The sequence below is a fragment of the Belonocnema kinseyi genome, chromosome 9 (assembly GCF_010883055.1).
Source record: "Belonocnema kinseyi isolate 2016_QV_RU_SX_M_011 chromosome 9, B_treatae_v1, whole genome shotgun sequence".
NCBI classification, from domain to species: domain Eukaryota; kingdom Metazoa; phylum Arthropoda; class Insecta; order Hymenoptera; family Cynipidae; genus Belonocnema; species Belonocnema kinseyi.
Window position 1 is genome coordinate 7393166 of NC_046665.1, and position 11419 is coordinate 7404584.

Sequence of the window (11419 nt, forward strand, 5' to 3'; positions counted from 1 at the left end):
ATCTAGTCGGGAGTGGTGCTGACTGAAAACAGATGATTTGGAGCGATTCGCGCGCCATATGTTGGTCATTCTAAGGACTTATTGAACTACCCTCGTATAAACGCATACTATATAACAATATATCGCTCTGTCTCGGAAATAAATAAATTCATATTTTGTTCATTTAAAAAAAAATTATTTTGAGTACTTCGTGTACTATTTTGAAATTTTCTCTTGAGGTAAGAATTAAAATAAATAAGTCTCAAGAGAGCCTGAAGCGATTCCAAAGGGAACTCTGAACATAATCAGTGTTATATGCAGCTTCTCATGCTATCCAGCTGCAATGACTCTGAGCTCACGAGATAATATGCACGCCATGTTTGTGATCTGCTAACTGTGTATACATATTCTGTGTGAACACGGTCTAATGTTGAAAACTTTACGAGCCCTCTACAGGCCCTGCAGCCCGGCTGCAGTTACTGTACGCTTACAAGATAACATGCACGCTATGTTTGCGATCTGTTCACTGCATGCATGTATTGTGTTTCAAAACAGCCTGATGCTGAAATGCTGCTACATAATTGTTATCTGGGGCTCTTCGAGCACATGCGATTTCCATTCTTCACAGGTGCAGAAACCTGATTACCTATTTTTCTTCTGAAAATACGATTACTACAAACACAGGGTCGTCAGTAAATTATTTGAAAATAATGAAATATTTATTTAATTTTCACAATTATTTTAGTATGGAAATCATGGAGAATAGACATAAGGAGCCCAAAGCAGTGTAACCGAAAATGAGCAAATTTTTGTCGTATGGGCATGATTACAATACTTTCCGTTCCCGTGTATGGCGCTAATGTGGCACGGGGATAAAATGGCAGCTGCCTATGTTTACATTGTCGTCATTGAGACAGTTTGCATTACATATTGTGATGTTTGATTCAAATGGATCAATTATTATTCATGTAACAAAATATTTGAAGAAATTGGTTCATCGCGAAACATTTAATCGCTGTGATCTTGCAATGGACGAGGTAAGTTACATTATATGATATGAAAAATAAATATATAACTTAACAGTTTTAAACCTTGTATGCTTACGCATTATTGCAATAGTGCCAAAATTTCACTTAAATGTAGCTTAAATGTAGTCACAAGGGATCTGCGAATGATGGCAAAAACGTGAAAAAGTAAGAAAATTATTTTGTTAGAGGACGAAAGTGAAAATATCTGCAGTCGAGAGTTATCTTCCAAAAAAAAAAAGTGATACGAATAGGATTTACCAATTAATTCGGTTAATGAAGGACATTACTGCATTTAGATAAAGTTTACAATTCTTTTAGGTATTGACAGAAAACAGAACTATAAATATTACAAAAGAATTATGCAATGAAATTTGTATACATGCTACTCGTTTATAATATTCTATCAATGATTAAAAATGCATAATGCGAGTAAGCCACATGAATTTCAGAATCAAGTGGTACAATCAAAATGCAAAATGCCAATTGTGTAGGGATTCCAACAAGAGTTAGTTACTCAACTGCGCATGCGTCGCAATCGGCATCTAATTGGTTTCGCGCGAAGTTTAAAATTCTAAACAAAGTTATTTTTCTTTTTTATTATAAACAATGACATTTCAATTTATAAAAATGTCCATTAGGTAGAAATTAATAATTAACAACAAAAATTAATTAAATGCATATTTTGTAAATAATGTTTAAAATAACCAGAAATATTTAATTCAAAACTTTTCATTTTTGTTTAATAGTTGTTTGGTCTATATTTCTTCTTAACATACTTGAAAAAATAAAACGATAGAATAAATGATAGCTCATTTTTTCGGCGAAAATATTATCTACAACGAACTTCTTTAATTTCTCAAGAAGTCATGCAATTGACAGAAAATTGAACTTCTTTACAGTAAAATGTTAATAATTCGTAAATCATAGGTTATTCCCTGCTGATTTTCTTTGGAAGCATTCGAAAATGTCAAGTTGTAGGGAATCTTTTTGCGAAATTTTTTCATAAAAAATAACCCTTTTCCTCGAAACTGATACCATCTATAATAATCTTACGTTTCTCAAAAGTATAATCAAATTTTGTAGTCTGAAACCTCTTTTTTTCGTGCATGTCGTACTTTAATTTTCAATTAAAATAACTTAATTGGAAATTCAAAATATTAAGGTGGCTTTCGAAAGGAGAGGACCATTCGATAGTATCGAGTTTACTTATATTAAATCTCAATTCGTGAAATTCACGAATGGATTATATTGAGACAGTAGATGTATAGGGCGGGTTCTGGACCACGATTCCTACCTTACCGGCACCGAGGAGCTTCAACCTGTAATGGTTCGTGACCGTGCTAAATTTTCTGGAAAAAAAGGGTTCGTGTCCGTGCTAAGCTTTGAGATCTTTCTCGAAGGATCCTGATGACGTCACGATTACGCAATAGTCTGTAGCCAAATTCATATAAACAGGTTCAAAATTATCACGTGCATGTGTCAAGGATAAATGAGAAAAACAAGGGTGATTTATTGCTACGTATGGCATCCTGTTATGAATATTTATTTGATTTATTGCTCCCTGATAGATGATATTTTAGCTAAAAATTCCTGCTTTAATTTGCTTAATGCGTAAAAGATGTAGGTGGACAGATAAAATTTGATATGAGGGTTATGGCATGGCATCCTGTTATGCTTATTAAGTTTGATTTGAAAATTCCAGATAGATGATCTTTTACCTAAAAGTTTCTGCCTGTGAAAAACATTCTTCTGCAGTCTAGAATCTTCGAGAAAAATAATTAGAATTAAACAAGTATATCTATAAAGTTAATTGAAGGTGAGAAAGGAATAAAAAATAATTTCTTACGGTAGGTCATATACTCAGGGATGCTTGTCGCTTTATTTTAGTATGAAGTAGCGAGCGAGGACCTGAGATAACAGCTACACGCACATTTCATTATCCTATGCTATCGTTCTATAGAGAGATCACTTCTTTTTACAGCTCGCAATCGTTCGCTTTCGCATTCATTCTTTTCCATATGCTAGGTCCGTCAACCTATGGACGAGGTATATGTAACAAGATACTGAAAACAATTTCGAGACTCGAGAGAGAGCTTATAGACAGCATGAATTTAATTTGATACCTTTTATGGACGTTTAGTAAATACCAAAAGTACACTGCCCGACGCTTATCGCTCCCTATGTCATGCAACGATATTCGAGCTGAGGACGCATGCTTTTTTATCCGCATATATATGCTTGGTTTTCAGCTCTCATGTAGAAAGGTCAGTTTTTTACCTTTTAAATATTAAAGATTTAAACTAAAAGTTTTAAAATGTAACAAATTAATATAATCAAATATTTGAATTTTTTCAATCATCCACTAAGGCTATTATATAATACAGTCTATAGAAAATCAAGGATGATTTAATTCAGCGTTAAAATTTTCTCACTAATGCTGAATCTTCTATAACTAATAACATCAAATTTCTACTGTGCAATTTTTTCTCAAAGAACTTCAAGGTTATTTTCAATGACGCACTACATTTTTGCGATGTTAAAAAATTATATCCGCACGTGTGGATTATAATGTAGAAGGTTCTAGAATATCTTGACAGAGAGGGGATATAATAATAATAGGTGAGGATGGTAAATGATATGCAGCATGTATAGTTTAGGGAGAAAGAGAGATGGAGAGCTATGTATTAAAAAAATGTTTTAAATCAAAAATAATTTCGTAATATTGCAGAAGGCTTTGCGATTGAGCGACTTGAAAAATACCAACAGATTCTTAAGAGGTCCGAGTACATACAGTTGATCACTGTAACAGATTTTATAATTTTATATTGATATAGCTAGGATGTCAAATCAACCATATGAGACGAAAAAAATACAATTTGAAAATGCTTGCTATAATTTATAAAATAAAATCAGCTCTATAAATATTAGAGTTTGACTAAGAAACGTTGAAATCTCTTTCACATAATAGAGTAATAATCTAAAACAGATTCAATATACTTACTTCAAAGATTGAAATAAAGCAACATAAATAACAAAAATAATTCAGCAGTATTAAAATGTAATGCAAGGCAACTGTGAATCAAACATTGGAAAAAAATGAAACAATGGTCATGTGAACATCTACTTTCTGGAACTTTTAAATCCAATTTTAGTCAAATAGAAATTAAAAAATACAAAAATTAATATAGGTTATAGAAATCCAGGATGATATATTGCTTTCTAGCTAGCTAATTTAACTCAGAGACCATAGAAATCTACCTTACCGATATTCTATAGATGTAGTACTTTATGCTATTTTTCTAGAATATTCTCAATAACGTCATCGAATTCCTACTATGCATTTTTTTTCGTAAACAACTTCAAGGTTATTTTTAATATTGCATTACTTTCTTTTTTGCGCTTTTCAATATTATATAGCACAAGTGTCGATTATAACTTAGAACCTTCTACAACAATTACACAAAGAGAAGATATATTATTAGATAAGGATGGTAAATGATATGCAGCTTGTATAGTTCAGGGAGAAAGAGAGAGATAGAGAGCTATGTATTAAAAAATGTTTTAGCACAAAAATAATTTTCTAAAATTTACAAGTCTATAGAAGAGTTTGCGATTGAGCGACTCGAAACTAATTACAAACCTCACAGCATACCTCATCAAAATGAATTACATCATATAAACATTTTTGCATGAATCTTGAAGAATGCCAACAGATTCTTTAGAGATCCTTTTAAAAATAGTGCGTTACAGTAACAGATTTAGACTTAATACCAGGTAGTCTCGTAGTATTGAATCAACTATTTTGAGATGAAGAACGTATAATATGAAAGTTCTTATTAGAATTTACGTACTTTCAATGAAGCAACATAAATAACAAAAATAATTCAGCAGTATTAAAATGTAATGCAGGGCAACTCTGAATCAAATATTGGAAAAAATGATACAGTGTTCACGTGAACATCTACTCTCTGGAACTTTTAAATCCAAATTTAGTCAAATAGAAATTAAAAAATACAAAGATTAATATAGTTTATAGAAATCGATGATGATATATTGCTTTCTAGCTAGCTAATTTAATTCACAGACCATAGAAATCTACCTTACCGAAATTCGATAGATGTAGTGGTTTATGCTATGTTTCCAGAATATTCTCAATGACGAGAGATATATATGTATTACAAAATGTTTTGACTTACAAATAATGTTCTAAAATTTACAAGACGTTAGAAGGGTTTTCGATTGAGCAACTTGAAAAATACCAACAGATTCTTAAGAGTTCCGAGTACATACAGTTGATCACTGTAACAGATTTCATAATTTTATATGGATATAGCTAGGACGTTAAATCAACCATTTGAGATGAAGAAAATATAATTTGAAAACGCTTGCTAGAATTTATCAAATAAAATCAGCTCTCCAAATATTAGAGTTTGACTAAGAAACGTTGAAATCTCTTTCACATAATAGAGTAATAATCTAAAAAAGATTCAATTTACTTACGTCAAAGATTAAAATAAAGCAACATTAATAACAAAAATAATTCAACAGTATTAAGATTTAGTTTAAGGAAACTGTGAAACTCTTAAGTAAAAATTTAGTGATATAAAAAATACAAAAATTAATTCAGTTTATAGAAATCGAGGATGATATATTGCTTTCTAGCTAGCTAATTTAATTCAGAGAGCATAGAAATCTACCTTACCGATATATTCTATAGATTTAGTGGCTTATCCTACGTTTCTAAAATATTCTCAATGACGTCATCGAATTCCTACAACGAAATTTTCTTCGCAACCAACTTCAAGGTTATTTTTAATGTTGCATTACTTTTTTGCGTTTTTCAATATTATATACCACACGTGTCGATTATAACTTAGAACCTTCTGGATAATTGCAACAAAGAGAGGATATAAATAGATAAAGATGGTAAATTATATGCAGCAGGTATAGTTTAGGGAGAAAAAGAGATGGAAAGAGAGAGAGAGAGAGAGAGAGAGATAGAGAGCTATGCATTAAAAAATGTTTTAATTCGATGGTGGATCACTGTAACAGATTTAGAATTTTATATTGATATAGCTAGGATGTCCATTCAGCCATTTGAGATGAAGAAAATACAATTTGAAAATAAAATAAATCAGCTTCATAAATATTAGAGTTGACTAAGAAACTTTGAAATAATCTTTCACATAATAGAGTGATCTATGAACAAAGATTAAATTTACCTACTTCAAACATTAAAATAAAGCATCATAAATATCAAAAATAAATTCAGCAGTATTAAAATTAAATAAAAAAAAAACTGTGAATCAAGCATTGAAAGTAAAGTATTGAACACATATATTAAAATGCACTATTATGTATAACAACTAAAAATCTTGGTTTTTCTTAGAACCAACAGTTTGTTTTAAATCGTTGTTAAGTAAATCCATATAAGGGGACCAGAATTTCAAGTTAACAGAATAATTAATATATATAGTTGATTCAACTATTTCAAATTAGCACCACAGTCAAATACACTGATTTTGCTTCTAGTTGTAAATAGTGGATGGCTATGAGGAGAAGGAGGATGATACGATAATATTACACTTCAGCAGTCAATGAAAATATTATATTTAGATGTGAAAATAAAGGAGTACATTGTCTTCCAAACAACACCAAAAACTAAAGGAACTGTAGGTAGTAATGCCTTGTTTCTAACTACTAGGTGCATCTCCACTCTCGATGCTGCATTCTGCGCTGAGCTGGATAAATCACCATCCTCATATATCAACTCCATGTAAGTCTTAAATCAATATTTTATTTAATAATGCTGCTCGTGTAGTATCAATGATATTAAAGTATGCTGTTATATAACAGTTGCAAATAATTTTTTTTTGTAGAACCAACATTCAATTTTTTGTTAAAAAAGTCCAGTTAAGCAGCTAATTATTTCTGATTACCAAAATCATGAACATACTTTTGATTCAACTATTTCAACTTAGTAAAGAAAACTTTGTTTGATTAAGAAGAGGTCTTTGGTTAATGAAGATTATGATGCAGTGCACCACCACCAGGTACGCTGCTCTTCATATAGTTGTAACCACGCTTTATATGTTAAATCTTGATTTTTCATAAATCAAGGTAAGTAAATTATCGAAAATGTATGTGGAAGAATGAGAAAGAATAGAGGTGGGGGGGAGGAGGAGGATGAGGAGAAAATTCAGTAATGATGTAGTTAAGACAAGTAGTTGTGTGACATTTCTACGCGCAAATAAAAAAAGCGCAACATCTTTAAAATAACAACAACAACAAAACTTAATGAAACTGTAGGTAACACCTTGTTTGCGCGTACTAAGTGTATCTCCATTCTTTGTACAGCACTCTGCGATGAGCTTCATGAATCCAGTTAAAAATAGATGAGGATTTCTTAATTATAGAATCGTGAACATACTTTTATCTCAAATATGTCAACTTCGTAAATGAAAGTTTAGTTTCATTAACAAGAGATCTTTGGTTTACAAATATATATCGTAGAGAGCACCACAATCAGATTTGCTGCTTTTCTTATAGTTGTAACCACGCTTTTTCTCCTGTTGAATCTTGAACTATACTAAATCAAGTTAAATAAGCTCTTAAAATACATGTAGAAGAATCAGAAAATAATATAAGGGGTTGAGAAGGATATGATAATGATTTAGAGTAGGTAAATAGGTTCTGAAAATATTAGATGGAATGATAACTTATACTAAATCTTCGGTTTTATAAGCTTATTTCCTAAACTACAATTAATTCAGGTGAAGGAATCAATAAATACACATACATTTTGAAAATTGAATTTATTTAACTTATTTCGTTACAATAAACGTATAAAAATTATATATAGAATTTTAAAACTTATTGCCTACTTTGTACAGTGTTGCTTTCTTTCCATCAATGTTAAAAAAATTAATGACAAGGAATCTTAAATAAATAATTTCGTGTATATTATTTACGTTTCCAGCTAGTTGATCTGGTAAAAGAAAGCGCAATCGATCCAAAAACTTTTTGGGATCTTCCCAGTCATCTAACATTTCAGATTTTGCTTTTATTTTATATTCTAAGGAAAGGTCACTTTCAGCATCATCTTCCTCCTCGTCAACATCTTCCTCCTCATCATAGTCATTATCATGTTCATTAATATCCTCATCAGCAGCATCATTTTTTATTACGTATGAAGAACCGTGATATTGGCCAAATTCTTCTTCTGGCTCTACTTTTTGCTTCTTCACAAGTGTTTCCCCTTCATCTTTATACTTATGAGTAATGCATGATAGATTCCTCAGTGGAGAGAATTGTGGTTTCCATGCTTTCTGAATAGCTTGTTTCTGGTCCAGTTTGAAAATCTTATGCTTTCGAGGAATTGCTTTCCTCTCCTTATCATACAGACTGTCAGATTCTTGCATTGGTCTTAAACTTCGAGTTACCTTTGAAATTTGATGAAAATCTCTTTTAACCTGCTTATGATTCTTGGCTGAGCAAGAGTATTTCTCATGTCTGTTTTTGAATTATCAAGTCGTGAGTAAGTTCTGAAACAATTTGAACAAGTGCTAGTCATCGTGCCACTGACACAGTAAAAATGGCTGTTCATGGAATCTGAGTTTATGTATCCTCCTCCTCCTCTTCCTTCACCCCTCGTCCTACTCCTCGTCTTCTTCATATTCCTCTTCCTCATGTCCATCTTCATTTTTCAGCTTCTCTTTCTTCACCTCGTCCCTTTCCAACTGATTTTGGCAATCAGAAATAATTAGCTGCTTAACTGGGTTTATTCAACAAAAAATTTAAATGTTAGTTCGAAACAAAAAATAATTATTTGCAAATATTATATAACAGCATACTTTAATATCATTTATACTACACGAGCAGCATTATTAAATTAAATATTGATTTAAGACTTAAATGCAGTTGATATATGAGGATGGTGATTTATCCAGCTCAGCGCAGAATGCAGCATCGAGAGTGGAGATACACCTAGTAGTTAGAAACAAGGCAGTACTACCTACAGTTCCTTTAGTTTTTGGTGTTGTTTGGAAGACAATCTGCTCCTTTATTTTTACATCTAAATCAAATATTTTCAGTAACTACTAAACTGTAATATTATCGTATAATCCTCCTTGTTCTCATAGCCATCCTCTATTTACAAATAGAAGCAAAATCAGCGTATTTGACTGTGGTACACTCTGTGATAATATTTGTTAACACAGGATCTTGTTTTCGTGAAAGAAACTGTTGGTTCTAAGAAAAACCAAGATTTTTAGTTGTTATACATAATAGTGCATTTTAATATACGTGTTCAATACTTCACTTTCAATGCTTGATTCACAGTTTCTTTTTATTCAATTTTAATACTGCTGAATTTATTTTTGTTATTTATGATGCTTTGTTTTAATGTTTGAAGTAGGTAAATTTAATCTTTGTTCATAGATCACTCTATTATGTGAAAGATTATTTCAACGTTTCTTAGTCAACTCTAATATTTATGGAGCTGATTTATTTTATTTTCAAATTGTATTTTTTTCATCTCAAATGGTTGATTTGACATCCTAGCTATATCTATATAAAATTCTAGATCTGTTACAGTGATCCACTATCGAATTAAAACATTTCTTAATGCATAGCTCTCTCTATCTCTCTCTATGTCTCTCTCTCTTTCCATCTCTTTTTCTCCCTAAACTATACCTGCTGCATATGATTTACCATCTTTATCTATTTATATCCTCAGTGTGTTGCAATTATCTAGAAGATTCTAAGTTATAATCGACACGTGTGGCATGTAATATTGAAAAACGCAAAAAAGTAATGCAAAATTAAAAATAACCTTGAAGTTGTTTTCGAAGAAAATTGCGTGTAGGAATTCGATGACGTCATTGAGAATATTTTGGAAACGTACCATTATTACACTATTAAGCCATTTCCCTTTCGGGGTAGGCGTGAGTCATTCGGTAGGGGAAAGGAGTAGTGTATGGAAGGGATAGATATTTTTCAGATTGATCGAGAATTCTCGTGCTATTTAAGTAAATAACATGTTCGTTCCGCAACACTGCTGCGACCCAGGTTGCTGATCGAGTTCTCTAGCAATCACCCCAAGCGAAGAACCTCACGAAGTCGTTACGTAAGGTTCCCCACTTGGGTCCATTAGTAGCCAAGATCTTTTGTTTCAGGCGTCATTCACTCTACTGACACTCTTTTTATTAACTATTTGCCGCCATACTTTCGTGTCCTGGCATACTTCTCTAGCTTCTTTTATGTCCATGCATTTTTTCATGCAGGCTCTCGTGTTTCTGTGACTTTTTATGTCTCTTCTAACTAGGTTATCATTCACACATTCTAACCATTCTTCCCTTTCTCTTGTATATTGGTACGATAATTGCATTTTTTCAATCGTCTGGGACGTCTCCCATCTCGAAACATAAATTTATCAATTCGTACAGTCTATGTGGTATGCACGCGCCACCGTGTTTAAACATTTCAGCGTTAATACCGTCTACCACCGCAGCCTTACCGTTTTTCAAGTTCTTAATTATATCCCTAACCTCAGTGACACAGACTTTTTCAATTGAGTTTTCCATCGCATCGTGTTCAACATCGCAGTTGTGGTGTCCTATAGCTTCATCTCCGAATTGTCTCCTAAAATAGTCTCTGAAAGCCTCTAGTATTCCGTCTGCATCACATACCATTTCCCCCCTACTATTTCTCATGTTGCAAATTTCTGTACATTTGTTTCATTTCATTTTTTTATAAAGTAGTTTCCTGCTTCCTTCGAAGTCATTTTGTATTTTTATCACTTCTTCTGCTCTAAATGTATCTTTACTTTTTTTAACTAATCATTTAAATATCCTGTTTTCGCGTCTATAATCAAACATACGTCTATTTCTTTCCTCATTGCTAAGACCTGTGATGTTCAAAGTTCTCTTGTACGCTTATCTTTTTGCTTTATAGGCAGCCTGAATTTTATCAGTCCACCACGCATCACCTGAAATTCTTTCTACAACTGCGGTAACACACACTTCGATCGTACATCTAACAAGGATATCCCGTAACATTGTCCAGGCGCCCTCTATATCTTTGTTTTTTATACGGTCCTCCCATGTTGCCCTATCTATACTTTCGATTCCCTTATTTTGGAAATCTATTCGCACATCCGGTTTCTGTAGGTTCTCAATTTTGATTCGCGTTTGTTTTGCTTTCTTAGTTCTCTTTTTTCTCCATCCCCGACCGAAGTTAATTTTTGAGATCAGAAGGTAATGATCAGTATTGCATTCAGGATCCCTCATGACCCTGGTATCTTTGACTTACTCCCTTAGTCTTTCATCCGCAACAATAAAGTCAATTATACTGCGGCTATTTCCTTTAGACCAGGTGTACATGTGGATCATTTTATGCCTAAACCAAGTATT

General features: G+C 32.3%; 1 protein-coding gene across 2 annotated transcripts in view; it reads left to right on the forward strand.

Moving 5' to 3' along the window:
* The first annotated feature begins 880 nt into the window (after positions 1-880).
* LOC117180315 overlaps positions 881-11419 on the forward strand; it is a 97931-nt gene continuing 87392 nt past the window's right edge. The window contains exon 1 of one of the 2 annotated variants that reach the window (XM_033372752.1): positions 881-1016. The gene's annotated coding sequence lies outside the window, so the exon portion shown is untranslated. The remainder of the gene's footprint in view (positions 1017-11419) is intronic. The other variant, XM_033372751.1, reaches the window with a different exon arrangement.